A 12030-nucleotide genomic window follows, 5' to 3' on the forward strand; every position below is an offset into this window, starting at 1 on the left:
AGCTAATAATTGTGCAACAGAATAGTGCACATCATTTCAAATAAATCCAGTGAAGCAGCTGGTGCTGTGCACAGACCAACTCATTGCAAACCAACTATTATGTTATGAAATTCGTTGACGACTATTTTTATAATCGATTAATTGTTGCAGCTCTACGTATGAGACAGATAGAGCATTCAGTTTTAAGACACTTTCAATTTACATCTATTAAATTTTGCACAGTTTTTAAATTCACACTTTCCAGGTGAACAAGATCCTACTGGGCATGCGCACAAGCTCACAGGGTATACGTATACTAGTCTGATGTCTGTCACATGATACAGGTGGCTGGAAAATGAGAAAAAATACATTCAGAGCACATGTTATTGCATCATATTTTTTTATTATGCACTTATTATGTAATTCTACTCCATTGCATTTGCATGATCCTTTAAAGGATTGTTTTATGAGAGCTCAGACATATGCAAGACCCATTACTCCCTTGGATATGCCATTCAAGACGACAGGGGTATAGGGATACCAGGTTGTGAGCACAGCATCTGCCTGTGGTATTTCAGCCATAACAACCCTCAGGTGTTGCTGGGACATGTCCATTAGCCTCCCCCTGTGAGGAAAAAAAAAAAAAAAGGTAATTCCTCAAATGTTTGCGGTTATCTGTATAGCACTGGATGGGCTCTACTGGATACAGCTGCAGACCTACTGGTAATCTCAGTGGAGGAATGCTTCTTTCAGGTAAGAAAATTTACAGCACTCTCCGCGCTGAAGCTATTTGTAGATAATTTTACACTGTATACCATAGCCAGGGGATTGCAGGTAACGCGCTCAGTCTTATAGTGTGAGAGGAAATTGTGGCAGTATGCTTGGTGCAGTACTTGGCTCTTTGAGTTGTATCCCTCAGCAGCATTTCTCCTCAGAATCGCTACGGCCCTACAATTTGTTTCTGAAAGGAGCGACTACCCCTATACAGTAAGATATTTCTCTGTAGGTGTTAATTTACATTAGCTGAGGGAATACATATTCTGAGCAATGTGTTAACAAACTAATCCTGTGTATGGCTGTTTTCTTTAAACATACGGTAGGTTGTCACTGTTCCTGCTATAAAATACTTCTCTCTATGTACTATAGAGCCGGGCAGTCCTGTCCCCTTTTCAGTATCAACAATTGATGGAACCTATGTGCTTAAAGGATTACTTTCTGTTACAGACGAGGAACAGGACTTGGGAATTATTATTTCAGATGATTTAAAACTTAGTAAGCAATGTAGTAAGGCAGCGAGTAAGGCTAGCAGAATGCTTGGATGTATTGGTAGAGGTATTTGCAGCAGAAATAGTAAGGTTCTTATGCCACTTTATAGATCATTAGTTAGGCCTCATCTTGAGTATTGTGTGCAGTTCTGGAGGCCATATCTTCAGAAGGATATTAACAAACTTGAATCTGTGCAAAGGAGGGCTACCAAAATGGTACATGGTCTAAAAAATAAAACTTACCAGGATAGGCTCAATGACCTAAATATGTATAGCTTAGAGGAGAGAAGGGAAAGAGGTGATATGATAGCAACTTTCAAGTACATTAAAGGGTTTAGTAAAACTGAGGCTGTGGGTATTTTACATAAAATGGAAAATTCAAGAACAAGGGGTCATGAGCTCAAGCTAAAGGGTAGTAGATTCAGGAGTAATTTGAGGAAGCACTTCTTTACAGAAAGAGTGATTGATTTATGGAATAAACTTCCTCAAGAGGTAGTAGCAACAAACACTGTGGGGGACTTTAAAAATGCATGGGACAAGCATAGGGCTATCCTACGAACTAGATAAGTTTATACTGTTAGGTAAGGTGGGGCAGACTTGCTGGGCCTATGGCTCTTATCTGCCGTCAATATCTATGTTTCTATGTTTCTATAATGTTTAAGCTAAACAACTAACATATTAAAGTTAACATTAAATAAAACCTACTGACCTATATTTTCTCCAAAATGAAGTTTCATAACGTTCTAAAAGTTATATTTTTTTATTCGCCGATGTCACGTTATCCTGCCCACTATTTTCAGCACTGCATGTTCAAAATACTTAAACCAATAACTTTGTGTTTAAAGCGCCATTTTGAAACCTAGGTATTGTAAACGGATTGGTACAGAGCAAAGGATACCCACGAAGTGGGTTTGGAAAACAATTAAATTTGCAGACAAGATTTCTGATATACGGTAGAGATATGTTAATGAAATGCTATTGATAAAAAGCGTATTTGGGGTAGTTAGTAAGAGGCATAGAAAATATTTACTTACAGTGGCCCTTTAATTTGCAGACTGGTTTGCCCACCAGCACATTATGTAATTTGTGTGTGTCACATCACATATTATGCATTTTGGTTAGCCTGCTACAATTTTTGCAATTAAAATATGTTATATTCATCCCGTGGGAATTGAGGATTCATAGAGTATGTCTCCATTGATATATAGATAGGCTTTTATTCTCAGGCTTACTTGTTATGAGGTAGTACTCATACATTTTTATCTGCAGACTTTTAAATTACATAGTTCATGTTGAGTAGGGCACACAATACACTACCACATGCTTTGATATCTATATACTAATTCTGCATGGTCAGATTCTGATTATTTTCTGTGCAGAAGTACCCAAGATAATTTTATTTTCTCTAGCTTGAAATATGTATAGACCGAATATGATTTGTTATATTAACATTCTTTAGTGTATACATGTTAAAGGGACATTCAAGTCCAAAAAAAAACAAACAAAAAAAAAAACACAAACTTTCATTTGTCAAATAGGGCATGTCATTTTAAACAACTTTCCAATTTACTTTTATCAACAATGTTGCTTTGTTCTCTTGGTATTCTAGATGAAAGCAAACCTAGGAAGGCTCATATGATAATTTCTAAGCCCTTGAAGGCCACCTCTATTTTATTTACTTTTCACAGCAGGGGAGAGCAAGCTCATGTAGGCCATATAGATAGCATAATAGGCTAAAATGCAAGTCAATAGATAACTAAAAGTCATGTGATTATGGGCGGTCAGAAGATGCTTAAATACAAGTTAGTCACAGAAGTAAAAAGTGTATTAATATAACAGTGTTGGTTTTGCAAAACTGGGGAATGGGTAATAAAGGGATTATCTATCTTTTTAAACAACTAAAATTCTGGTGTTGACTGTCCCTTTAATTCAACAGAATATGAGTAATTCCTTGCACAAAGTGCATTCAATGTATTTGTTTATGAGTATATATCTATAACTTCTTAAATAGATGATTATGATTTTATTATTTGCAACAGTGAACACTGTAATACAATAATTATGCACACACATTTTCTGATTAGTCAGCTTTTGATTATGTGCTGTAGAACACACAATATTTACGCCTTATGCTCAGGAGTAGTGTGTGTGTGTATATATAATATATATATATATATATATACACACATACATACATATATACACACACACACTGTACAACAGCCTTCACAATGCTTTTACATTTATAAATTTCTATTCATGAAGATACAGTGTAGTCACCACATGATTTTTTTCTAGTGTTCAGTGTTTATACATTCTATTGGGAAATTAATATATTTACAACCTCTGTATAAACCGTTCTATTTTCTCCTTTGCACTAGTATGTGTAGATTTGTTTTCCTAATTCATCATTTGGTCCACTATTTTATTTCTTGAGCCTAGAATATGTAAAACAAGCCATCCAATTCAAACTCTAAATCTACATGAAGGTGCAGACCCAAACCAGACTGTCCTGGTAGGGGGCATTTTGAATCTTTTTCAGAAGGCCTGATTTTGTCCTGTCCAGGAGCCTTGGGTGCAAAACCACCTTTTATCAGGGTTACAGAATAGGATTTCGATCCAGACCTCATCCAGAATGATTCAGTTTGTCTCACGTCCAAAAATCCTATTAAGGCCTTAATTCAACGTTTTTAGGGTCTGGAGGAAGAGAGAAAGGTTACCAGTACTTGTCTTTAAAACAGGGACAAGGCTTTATCCATACTCTGCATTGTTCCAAAGAAGGCAGAGACTTACAGACCAATCTCAAGGGCACATACATTCATATGCCCATTGGCAGGGATCATCAGCGTCTACGGTTTGCTTTCCATAACTAACATTACCACACTTTAATGCCCCTCCTGTTGGTCTGGCCACAGTTCCACACATTTAACAAAAGTGCTATGAACATTGTTGGCTATAATAAGGGCATATCAAAATTATTTGTAAAAAAAAAAAAAAAAAAAAAAAGGCTGTTAAGGGATTCCATGCCCAGCCCACTATTGAGGAATTACTGGATCCTCATGCAGCTTTTAGTAAAGGAAACACCATTGGAAGACAGCTGGCTATGGCTAAGCAACCAGCAAGACAGCATAAGCAGTTTGTTTGTAAGCCTAATAATGTGGTATATTTCCCTGCCTTAGCTGTTCACATTATAACAGCATTATTAGTGGCAATACCATTTGTCACCCATATTCAGGTTAAAAAAATTCCCTATAAAAAGGTTGGATGATTTTGGGTTTGTGGAATCAGGTTGTCTATACGCTAAAGCGCCCATGTGGCTTATATGTAGGAGAGACTACCCAATAGATGAAGGAATGCATTGGACAACGTAAATCAACTATTCATAATCCTAAATTAGCACATCTCCCAGTACTTCCCATTTGCCTGAGAAGTGACATCAGATTCACCAATTAAGGTTTATGGTGCTAGATAATGTTCTAAGGGCCTTTATACGTTGCAATAGGGGTAAATTTAATTTAAAAAAAAAAAAAGTAGGCCATGTGGATTAATAAATTGGGTACGTTGCACCCCCATGGGCTCAAAAAGTACAATCTGCAATATATAGATATATATAGGAGTAGTTGCAGTGAGGGGCAGAGTTCCGAATATTGCCAAGGAGCCGAACAGCTTTCCATGAGCGCACCATTTGCGATACAAAATCCCACGCATGCGTAGAAAGGGTTCCAGAATTTCACAGCTCTAAATTTCTCTTGTAAGGTGTATCCAGTCCACGGATTCATCCATTACTTGTGGGATATTCTCCATCCCAACAGGAAGCTGCAAGAGGATCACCCAGAGCAGAGCTGTCTATATAGCTCCTCCCCTAACTGCCACCCCCAGTCATTCTCTTGCAGCTCTCGACAAGGGAAGTAGCTAGAGCGATGTGGTGAATTAGTGTAGTTTATCTTCAATCAAAAGTTTGTTTGTTTTTTTAAACGGTGCCGGCGTTGTACTGTTTTTTTTACCTCAGCCAGAAATTAGAAGAAGAATTTGCCTGAGGTTTTTGATGATTCTTAGCAGGTTGTAACTAAGGTCCACTGCTGTTCTCACACATAACTGAAGAGTATGAGGAAACTTCAGCTGGGAGAACGGCCTGCAGAATTAACTGCCCTGAGGTATGTTCAGTTTATTTTTTTCTAGAGGATGATGAGAACTAGAAAATGCTGACAGTGCCTGATATAGTTAAGGTAAGCCTGATTGCAGTGATTTAATAACGACGCTCTAAATATTTTACCAGTGACGTATGCGGCAAGGTATGTGATGACGCTGGCACACATGCGCATTAGGTCCAAAATTTGGATAACAGCTGATGTAACGTCACAGGAAGTGACATGGTCCGCTCTTTTCCAAAGTTCGCCCTCTTACCAGAACACAGGCAAAACCAGCTGTTTTAAATGCAAAAGATGCATTGTGTCTAAACCCTTTGCATGGTTAAATAAGTTACCAAGTAACATTACTGCACTAAAATGTTTCAATAAATTAAAATTACTTTATTATTTAAAAGGGACATGAAACAGGTTGAGATGCATATCCTAAAAGGGCTAATTAATTACAAATAGTTTGAATTAAAAAATGGTTTAAAAATTGCTGGCAAGTATTTTATAATAATTTTCAGAAGTAAGCAAATTGAATTACATAGCTAAGCTGCCTGGAGCAGCCAACTCCACCCACATCAGTGTTTAGACATAGGCATTGTATTTCAACAATGGCATGCTCCAGCAGATAATCCCTATGCATTTTTGTATTCTACCAAAACAGCAGTAGATATAGATACAGCCATAAAAGGAATTGGGGGGGGGGGGGGGGGGGGGAGTTAGAGCTTTACAATTCAGAAAAAAAAGAAAAAAAAAAGGTTAATAGTGAGGCACTGCAGTATAAATTTGCAGGTAAAGTAATTAAAGTAGATATAATATTTTGTCTCTCTCAACCTATTTTATGTCCATTGAATAAGCATGTCCCTTTAAATAAAAGGGACAGTGTACTGTTTTTTTTCCCTTTAATGGGTTCACTATAAACCATTTTACCTGCAGGAGTGTATTCATTTGCTTGCAAACAGCTAGCTGATTTAGCCTGTTGAAACAACCATCTATAATTAAAAGGGACAGTGTACAACAATTTTCATATAACTGCATGCAACAGATTACTATAAATAAGTAAAGAAGAACATGCAGAGATACTGATATAAAAGCCTAATATAAAACTTTTTTAAAAACATACTTAGAAGCTGCCAGTTTAGAACAGTTGATGGGGTTAGGCTGGGACACCCACTGAAAGGGGCTGGGAAAGCAGGAAGACCAGACACTACCCCTCCTCCTCTGCATATGAAGAGTCTCATTACATCAGTATACATGTAAAACGTTGGGGCTTGGTTAGGAGTCTGAAAACCAGCACAATGTTATTAAAAATAAGAAGAAAAAAAAAAAACTATACATTGTCACAAAAACACTCCCAAGATGGGCTATATAAATGGCTTAACAAAACAAAACAAAAATCTAGTGTACAATGTCCCATTAAAATATAAATGCTTGTATGCTCCATAGAAACACCATGTAGACAAGAGATAACATAAAAAAATAAACTCACTAGTGGGGGTTGGTAAAGAGATATAGCCATCTAAACAATTAAAAAGAAAAATGTCAATGTAACCAAACATGGTGTTATATTTAACAGCTGAAACTGGCAAGATCTTACCATAAAATTAAAAGGGACACTAAAGTCAAAATTAAACCTTTATGATTCAGATAGAGATTGCAGTTTTAAGAGACTTTGTAATTTACTTCTATTATCAAATATTTCATTATTTTTATATACTCACTTTTTGAGGTACTAGCTCCTACTGAGCATAAGTTCATAGGGTATACATATACTAGTTTTTAATTGGCTAATGCCTTTCACATGATACAGGGGGCCAGCAAATGTGTAAAATATACATTTGTGAAATTCTACTGCTTACTTAAAATTCAGAGTAAGAGTTATTACATTGTCTTTATATTATGCACTTGTTAATGATGCAATTCTACTGTATATAGTGGTCCTTTAAAGTGAAGGTCAAGTCCAGGTGACTCGTTCACGCCATTTTGCAGTTGATCTGAAATGAGTTTAACGTTCATTCATCATTTATCTTACATTTTAATCATACCTTCTATTTTTTTACTTTTATTTTCACTCCATTTCTCTTTTTTCGTCCGCCCGCCATCTTGCCTACTTTGACAGAAATGTGATATTCGATTCTCCAATGTCCATTTCCCCCCGGAGCATTCAGCCCCCTTTCTCGCAACGTCACTAATAACTTATGCGCATGCGTTACGCCCTCAATAGCGTCATAGAGCTATCAGGCTCGTTCATGAGACGCCTGCATATTGCACTTCCTGCTTCTTATTTGGATACATCACTTACGCAACCACACTTTCACACATGCGCGATTCCGATGCAAATACACATGCACATTTTCTTGTAAATCTTGTGCACAAGCTTTTCACTGACGTAGCAAGCGTGTGGGAACGCTTGCTACGTCACTAATGCTGAATAAGGAAGTGGTAGAGGGGAGGAGTCGCAATGCAAACGAAAAGTATACTAATATTTTTTTATAAAAAGTACGTTTTGTGAAAAATAAAGTTAGCAACTAGAATGAGGGTGTTATTGAATACATTTCACTAGTCCATAGGCCTGAAATTGACCTTCACTTTAAGCCATCAACAACTTTGATGTAGGGCTGAAACAACTAATGGGTAAGATCGATCATAAAAAATAGTCAACAAATCTCATCATCATTTGATGGTCTTCGGATTGAAGCAGCTTGTGCCGTGCAACTAACCGCTGACCACCTAACTGATAAGATTCATTGACAATTGTTTTTTATGATCAATCTTAGCGATTAGTTGTTGCAGCCCCACTTTGACTTACTTGGTGAATGACCTCTATACTGTGCTTCCAACCCCCAACTCAAAGCTTACATACCACATTACAACTGCTACAAATGTATAGAAAGGTTATGTTTAAATATTAGAAGAATTCAAAAGCAAGATGTGAAACTATATAGGCTATAGTTCCATGGGTTTCAGAATGGAAGATCATGCATTAGGCACAACCTTACAACAGCACAAAACTGCCAACCCCTCAATTACTTTGGTATAGCACCATGCAACAAATGTCTAGAGATAATGCAAGCGTGTGTTCAGGGAGTTATAATGCTCAGGTGATACAACCTCACTGGTTGGTCTTACCTCAATAAAAAAGGGGGAATGAAAAACAGTCAAGGAGGTGTACTAATCAATATGTTCTATAATGCAGAAGGCATTTGTTAAAGTTTAAATTATATGGGCAATACAGGACTATAAGTAATATTTATTAAAAGTTTACACTTTATTAGAATAACTCCAAAAAATGCTACCCCCATTGACATAACTATCTACATAATTGGTCACAAACAATGGTTTGCTTTCTTAATACACAAATAATATTTCCCTGTTATGTATGGCTAGTGGGGCTACCAACCCTCCAGTTTTTAAGCAAGATTTTTCCATTACTCCTAGCTTCCGTATTATACTTCTTTCTTGTCATCAATCATCCATGCACACACAACTTTTAAAAATTGTGCACAGTTGAGGACGAAAAGCAGGATTTATTAATTTATGTTTTTGTTATAAAAGGGATTTATATTTTTTTTAAGTTGTGGAACATTGCGCTATTCAGCGCAGGGAAGTGTAGGAAGCAGGAAAACTTTGGAAACTTAAAAGGGACAGTCAAGTCAAAATTAAACTTTTATGAGTCAGATAAAGCATGCAATTTTAAACAACTTTCCAATTTACTTTTATTATTAAATTTGCTTGTTTCTCATTGTATTTTGTTGAAAGCTAAACCTAAGTAGACTCATCTGCTAATTTCTAAGTCCTTTAAGGATGCCTCTTAATACAGTGCATATTGACAGTATTCATTCATGTGTAGCATATAGAGAACATTGAGCTCACTGCCGTGGAATTACATAGGAGTCAGCACTGACTGGCTAAAATTTGAGCCTTTCAAGAAAACAGAAGGGGTAGTCTGCAGAAGCTTAGATACAAGGTAATCACAGAGGTTAAACATAATATAACAGTGGTAATTATTTAAAACTGGGGAATGAGTAATAAAGGGATTTTCTTTTTAAATAAAAATTGAGTATACTGTCCCTTTAATTACTTTAAAACTCAAGATGCACTAATGCAACCCTCACATCTACACGTCTGTGGCTGGTATCTATCCCTTGCCACCCCAACATACACTTTCTTCTGACCCACTGGCTTTCACGGTCCTTTTTCTGTTCCTCCTTTTTCCCAGAAAGGGCCATGATCCTCAAATGTTTAAACACTTGAAAGTGATGCAGCATAGCTGTAAAAAGCCAACTAGAAAATATCACCTGAACATCTCGATGTAAAAAAGAAAGATATTTTACCTCAAAAGTTCCTCAGTATTCACATCCCATTGTAAAGGACTTCTAAGCAGCAAATCAGTATGTCTGTCCCGGGACAGCGGAAGGGGCGAGCTTACGTGCACACTCATCTTATTTCCCTATTCAGTGTAAGGAAGTTTACTATATAATCTCATGAGAGTTAAGTGAAATCTCATGAGATCACAGTAAAAGTTCATGACCTCAGCACTGTTGATGCTGATTGGCTGCTGTTCATTTCTTCATTTTTTTTTACCTGCAGCTGGGCATCACCTGAGTATAACTTTTTACACAGAATTTAGGTGATATTTTCCTGTCAGCTTTTTACAGTTATACTGCATCAGTTTCAAGTGATTTAGCATATGAGTATTACGTCCCTTTAAATTTGGTGTCCATCGCAAGCTGAAGTTATATACGTAAATACTGCCATAGGTTTCTTAAGTGGAGTCATCACAGCTCTGTACATGACAAGTGTTATATAAAAGTATGGGTAATAAATACACACACAAACCATATATCTGCATTATATTATGGCACATTAACCTGTTAATTCTCTGCGTCCGTTCTTAAATTTTTATTTAAAGAAAGAAAAAAAAAAAAAAAAGTGCAATCCTAAAGTATAGGAATACAAACATTACATTCATTAAAAACCATAAACATTAGAATTGCTCAGACCACAATGTTAAAAAAAAAAATAATCATACTGCAAACAAATATATAACACCCAATATTTTAAATATTAAAAGATTTCTGGAATTAAAACAAGTGATACTGTATTTAAGTATACCTGGGGATATTAAATATGAGAAGACAGCAAAATGAGAGGGAGAATTTAAAACACATCACATGTGCTTTCACAGAGTAAAGCTGCATTAGTCCACATCACGTGCACAAAGTAAATAGATTACGAGACAGGAGGTGCTATAAGTGTGTACAAACTGTCCTTAATACAGAGAAGAGGGTGACAGTTCTTGACTGCAACCTACTGCCCTGTAGTAGGTAAAAGGCAAAATCGAATAAGGACTTTAAAAATAAAGAGATTTTATGGAACAGGTAACTTTTTAGATCCATAAACTACCACAAACTATAATGCATGCTGTTTATTTGGGTTGATACAACTTTCAGATACCAAACATGAATTCTAAGTGTGCTACTTACCAGCCTTAATTAACTACTATAGCAATCAAATATGAAACGCAATCACTCAAACTTAGATAAGTCCTGATTGTAGTATTCTATATCTAAACTCAATAAAAACACCTCTGCAGACATTAACCTTTATTGTTTACAATAGCAACCATAGTCAGATGTCATAAGGAGAGTCAGGCATATGTTAAGTTACACAAATAGTTCAGTGACAACTAACCAAAAGAGCTGACAATCTTAGACATGTAGACGACACTGTTTAATAATGATCACTAGCATAAATTTACATACATATATAAAGAGTCAGTCACAACTGATACTTCCCCAAACACAGGCCGCTCCCCCTCGGTACATCCCGCTAGTGGGAGGAGGAAAGTGCCGGTGTCAGCCGGTGGCGGGAAGCCCAAGACCCTTCCAATTCCCGCGCTCAGGCCTTCACATTTATTAAACCTACTCACCTCAACTAGGCATTCCGGGTCTCTTCATGGAACCTAAATCCGTCCCAGGGAGTCGGTTAAAATATAAATTAATCCCAATGAGAGGTACACAAAGGAGACGGCAGAATGAGGGTTAAAATCCCGGCCAGGCCCCACGGCCACCAAAACAACTGTGCGTAAAACGTTGCTATAGGCAACTATGTAGATCTAATTATATTACACAGTGTCTTTTGGATATGCAATAAATATAAAATAATAATAATAACACGAATAAGCCCCGGGCCGCGCCTGACAGGGAGCAGCAATCCTAAGCCGCCATCTGGCGGTATCTCGTTCACCGGAATGGCGGCGGTGCTTGTCCAGGGAGCTAGCGCCCTCTGGTGCCTGAACAGCGTGAAGATGGGAGGGGGCGGGTCCCAGAGTATCACTATGGAAACGGGCGGGAGAAAAGGGAGTGAATCTGTAAGGTCCAAAGGATTTTGGGCTGATTTAGAGGAGGGGTAAATGAGTTGTTATAGAAACGGATCGCTAGAGAAGCTTTGCAAACCATAAGGTGGTATCTGCTACGTAGTTCAGCTATATGGTTTCCTCTCATATATGCATACGGGTAAGTAAGCAGCGAACCTAAATTATCCCGTGTATATATATATATATATATATATATACACACACACACACACGAGTGTGTAGGTCACGTGCAATAACGAACTAGGATGTTTGGTATTGCTATTGTACCTCTAAA

At 37.1% G+C, this 12030-nt stretch overlaps 1 long non-coding RNA gene across 1 annotated transcript; it reads right to left on the reverse strand.

Moving 5' to 3' along the window:
* Positions 1 to 362: 362 nt before the first annotated feature.
* LOC128656078 (uncharacterized) lies at positions 363 to 11622 on the reverse strand. Its single transcript, XR_008401968.1, has 2 exons — positions 11310 to 11622; positions 363 to 604 (listed from the first exon to the last, which is right to left on the reverse strand). It is a non-coding gene; the product is annotated as an uncharacterized LOC128656078 (long non-coding RNA).
* Between the last annotated feature and the right edge of the window lie 408 nt (positions 11623 to 12030).

Source organism: Bombina bombina, chromosome 4, assembly GCF_027579735.1.
Source record: "Bombina bombina isolate aBomBom1 chromosome 4, aBomBom1.pri, whole genome shotgun sequence".
NCBI classification, from domain to species: domain Eukaryota; kingdom Metazoa; phylum Chordata; class Amphibia; order Anura; family Bombinatoridae; genus Bombina; species Bombina bombina.